The sequence below is a fragment of the Panthera tigris genome, chromosome B3, assembly GCF_018350195.1.
Source record: "Panthera tigris isolate Pti1 chromosome B3, P.tigris_Pti1_mat1.1, whole genome shotgun sequence".
Classification (NCBI taxonomy): Eukaryota; Metazoa; Chordata; class Mammalia; order Carnivora; family Felidae; genus Panthera; species Panthera tigris.
This window is the reverse complement of record NC_056665.1, coordinates 4,302,174-4,307,083: the sequence shown is the minus strand read 5'-3', so window position 1 is coordinate 4,307,083 and position 4,910 is coordinate 4,302,174. Positions and strand designations below refer to the sequence as shown.

At 43.8% G+C, this 4,910-nt stretch overlaps 1 long non-coding RNA gene and 1 other non-coding gene across 3 annotated transcripts; both read left to right on the top strand.

Moving 5' to 3' along the window:
• The first annotated feature begins 4 nt into the window (after positions 1-4).
• Positions 5-4,884, top strand: LOC122239360. Of its 2 annotated transcripts, XR_006218348.1 has the most exons (4): positions 5-171; positions 2,093-2,240; positions 4,352-4,387; positions 4,494-4,884. It is a non-coding gene; the product is annotated as an uncharacterized LOC122239360 (long non-coding RNA). The 2 variants fall into 2 exon arrangements; XR_006218347.1 differs by having other exon boundaries at positions 4,352-4,884.
• Positions 3,402-3,528, top strand: LOC122239975. Its single transcript, XR_006219360.1, has one exon.
• Positions 4,885-4,910: the final 26 nt, after the last annotated feature.

The window sequence follows — 4,910 nt, the reverse complement described above, 5'->3', positions numbered from 1 at the left end:
GAAGGAGAGTGCAGTTGCTGTCGGGGTCGCGTCCGGGAGGGCCGGGGGCGGTTGTGGCGTAGAGCAAGGCTGATCTCGGGCCACCCGCGGGGCGGGCGACGATATCGTCCTAATGGGCAGGCTGGCTGGCGTGTCGGGTTTCGGGGAGTATGGCGGGGAACCGGAGTAGAGGTGAGAGGTCGGCGTATCTGTCGCGAGGGTCCTCGTCACCCAACCACATATACGTCTCATACCTGACTCTTGCTCAGCTTTTTCGACCGCGTCTAAAAAAACAAGCCTGGTAGTTCACGGAGGTGCGGTGGGGAATATATGTGGAAGGGAGAAGTAATGTTTAAGGAAAAATAATTCAGGAGGTGAATTTAACATAAGTGGTCCCTTAAGGGATGTGACTCCGGGGCCTGTGCATAACCAGGCCCTCTGAATCGGTGACTCCTGCTTGAGGCAGCAGCACCTGTTGCATTAATTTGAAAACATATACACAGGCGGGTGATTTTCAAGCTTCCTGAATCTGCCAGCCAAGTCATTGGGAGTTGGAGGAGGGACAGCCATCTGGGTCATCCCCCACGGTTCAGTTTTTCATGGAAGCATAGTGAGAGGAGACAGGCTGAAAGTCAGGAATTAGAAATGTGTCATTTATTTACATTTTATTATTTTTTATTAAAAAATTTTTAATGTTCTTGAGAGAGTGAGTGTGAGTGGGGGAGGGGCAGAGACACAAAGACACAGAATCCTAAACAGGCTCCCAACTCCCAGCTGTCAACACAGAGGCTGACACCGGGTTTGAACTCACCAGCCGGTGAGATCGTAACCTGAGCCCAAGTCGGCGGCTCAACCTACTGAGGCACGCAGGCGCCCCTGTAGGCAGTTTCTGTTTCACTCACTCCTCTTGACCATTTAACTCCTGCTTCCATCAGTGACCACAGCAGGCTACACATCTCACTTCTAGAACTCGAGACTTTTCAGTGGAATAGTAACTGCACAGAAACGGACCCACTATTGAATTCATTATTATTGCTCCATGAGTAGGTGTTTAAAATGCCTTATACTTTACAGAAATCCTTGGTAGGTAGTTATATATGGTTATTTGGGGGAGATTGGCTTGAGGTTCTTTGAAGGGCTGGGAACATATTTTTTTTTTTTAAATAATGAAGCCTAGGCTCTGAAAATTCTATAAACTGTTTAGGAAAGGATGAGATTTCAAGAACAACAGGCACCTCCATATATGTAGTATTTCCCCCTACATCTGATATGGAAATTTGGGTAAAATTTTGGGGGGTGGGGTGAGGAAGCCTCTCCCATAAAATGACTTTTTTAAGACACTTGACATTTGAGAAGGTATCACCTGTGGTCTTCTTCTCAGGTATCACCTGAGTTTGTCATTACCTTTACAGCATACGAAATTTCCTCCATGAAAGTCCTAGATTCTAAGACCATCAGAGAGTCATGGTGTGACGTGCTATCAGGGCCAAGGGGTAACTTCCACTCATCAGCCTCCAAACATATAAACCAGATTGATGTTTGAGAACATTTAAAATATGTATGTTGTACACTTTGGGCTCTCTCGAGAATCATCAAAACTATAATAAATATTAAATGTGTTAAAGATCTCTTGCAGGGATAGGAAGGAAACATGCTAAACCACATACATCTTCCTCAGATTCCCATAAACCCCTCCCACTCCTCCCAAGTTAGAAGTCACTGTTACTAACAGGGTTCTTTGGTAGATCTCTCAAGTGTTTGGGGACAGAAGAAAGGCTGAGAATCACTCGCTGTTTTTTATCTCCCTCTCCCCACTCAACACACAATTTGAAAGTGCTTTGCTTTTTTTTTCTTTTGAGGGAGAGAGCGAGTGAGCACGAGAGCAAGAGGGTCAGCAGGAGGGGCAGAAGGAGGGAGAGAGAGAGAGAATCCTAAGCAGGTTCCATGCGAGGGTGGAGCCCAACCGTGAGTGAGATCGTGACCTGAGCTGAAACCAAAGTCAGACGCTTAACCGACCGAGCCACTCGGGCGCCCCATGAAAGTGCTTTGCTTTCTGATGAAGAAATTTTCTTTTAATTTGGACGACAATTCGATGCCTCTTATCTCTTTTCAGGGATGTGAGCGTTTGAAAGCAGAATGCCTTTGCTTCCATGATCTGATCAGAGATTATGAAGATACAGTTCCTCCCTTTGGTTTGCATACAGTTAAGTGGAGCAGATACAGGTCAATGGTCAGTGTGCCACTTAAGTATTCAAGAAGAGGTGAGTGTGTGCAACTTAACTCGGCTGGGGAGGGGCGGGAATTAAGTGCTTCTGGGAAGTGACTTTTGAGCTATACAGGCATTAGGAGGACAAGAAAGGGTAGGTCCATTCCAGGTACCTAGGGATCTGTGATCTGTGGCTTGTTTACAAATTGTGAATTACACAGAAGACAGGGTCAGGTGTCTTCTGCCTTTCTTCAGAGGTCTGTCCTTCTGAGGATAGTGCTCCTCTTGTTTTCCTTCTCTCTCCCTGTCCTTCTTCCCCTTAATTAGATGGATGTCGAGGATAGAAAAGAAGTCAGAGGGGAGGCATCTTTCTGAGTGGCAGAGCAATAGGACAGGTTTACCAAGAAATAATGATTGTACTCAGGAAATCCATCTCTAAAAACTGCGTTCCTGCTTTGTTAAAATGCACAGCTGGGAAACCTCAATTTTGTTGATTGATTGCTTTCCCAGTGAATGGATTATATTCTTGTCTCTAATCCAGTCTTTTCGAATTTAGGGGCCTCTCTCAAGCCCACCTCTAGGCCTAGGAATGAGCATGGGGGAGGCAGCAAAATCAGAACCCAAGTTCATACTACAAAAGCATTTTTGTTGGCTATAACTGAGTGACCGCATGTTGTTTGACCTGCAAGCTGGGTAGCTGAATTGTAATTCAAATCAATGATAGTTTAATTCCACTAGGATCCGATGAAGGTGGAACTAGGCAGAAAAACCTGATTCTGTCAAAGTCTGGGGAGAATGACGAAAAAGCAATCAATCGGTGAATCGGGCTTAATTTTTTTCTGGGACTGGGACTAGCAGAAGACAAGCAGTGAAGTGGAAGACGCGACAGGCGTGCCAAGAACTAGCGCCTGTGCACTAGCAGCTCTAAAGTAATTACTAAGTCGGGGCATCCATCGTGCCCAGCTCATCATCACGCTTCTTCTAGGAGACTTGCTGACGGAGAAGGTGCTGACTGGCCGGAATCTTCTTCGCAAATCCTGAACTCTCATCTTGCATTTAGATTCCTTAACCATGGATTGCAGTGAAGCACGTGTACGTTAGCGTTCCAGTCTGTGAACACTCGAAAAGTAGATGGTTATCTAAAAGTAATCAACTAGCATTCCTTTCGTGTCTTGATGTGCTGGAGGACAGTGTTTCAAAGGCTGGACTTGGTCTTCTGGAGACTAAGAAAATAGAGTCCTTGAAGTCAAGCCGACTCTGCTGTTAGCCTCCTAAATGAAAAGGTAGATAGAACAGGTCTTGTTTACAAAACAAATTCAAGACCTACTTATCTACCAACAGCATTTGTACGCATAGTGTGGTCTTGCTGTGGAAAATAGGAACAGTAAATTGAGAGATTAGAAAGGGTGGGAAAAGGCAGTGAACCCACAAGACTCTTCCTGTACTAACTGATAGGAAGGTGGTTGGAAATTGGAGAAGTTGTTCAGGAAAGCGGAGGACGGGACCTTTCCTGTAGTGCAGCCTTCGGAGGGTCCAGCAGGTTCTCTGGTAGCTAAGCCTCCTTGGACAGAGACGAGCGGATCTCATTTACAGAGTGCCATGTCATGGTGAATTGTGCTGCGGGCAGCTGCCAGTGTGAGCCGTGTAAGGTTATGATTCTGACAAATATTGAGAGGATGAGAAGCATTAAGGAAAAGGCCTCATTGCCCATGCAATCACTCTGCTTTATACTGGTCACCACGCTTGTGCTTCAGAAAGATTTTATCGGGTGTGTACAAGCAATGATTGCTTATCATTGTCTGAATCAGCAGGAAGTCCATTAAACGCACTTTTCCAAATAAAAGGCAATTTCATTTTATCGGAAACCAGTGTCTCTGACCAACTTTCCAGTCCCATCTAAGGGTGCCTTAAATTCTGATTATTCTGAATTACTAAGCCCATGTTAGTTTACACTAAGATTCTGTGGTTATTTTACATAGTCTCCCCTTTGTTGAGGGAAGCCAAAACTTATGTTAATAACCTACTCAAGAGTTAGAAAGTAATATAGGTAAAGCTAGGAAAAGAACAGATTGGTATCTTTTGTTTTATCTGCAGTGTCTGGGATTGTGGCTACGATATTCTGACTTTTTAAAAATCCGTTTTGTTTTTTGTTTTGTTTTTTAACAGATATATCAGCAGGTTGCAGCTGAACATGGCCTTGAGGTAAATCCTGCCCCCGTTGAAATTTGGTTTCAGCAGATTATTCATGGTAATTTAGGAACTGGAATATTTTACAGAAAAAAAAATATTTCGTTTGGTTCTGTTCTAGACTTATTTTTTCTTCTCCTAGAAGAACCATGTTTAAACAAAACTTCACTATGCTGAAGAACTGTGATGCTTTAAGTTGGTCATCTGCCTCATTTTAAAGTAAGTGAATTTTATATGTCAACACAAATTCTAGATGTTTTTTTTCTTGATCAATAAAACTTTTTACTCAAACCTTACAGGTGTCGAGTTTTTAATCGTTTTATCCATGTTCAGGTTACATGTGAAACATTCCATAAAGCCTTTAGAGTGCTGAATTCAAATTTGCCGTATCCGTGACAGCCTACCTCCTGCTTGGTAGTTTCTGTTGCAGTGGCTAAGCTTGGTTTTGAATATGCACACATGTATATTCTGTTTGTAACTTGAACCATCTCTGTTTACACTGGCCGTCCCTTCCTTATCTCAGGGTAGTAAGACTGTC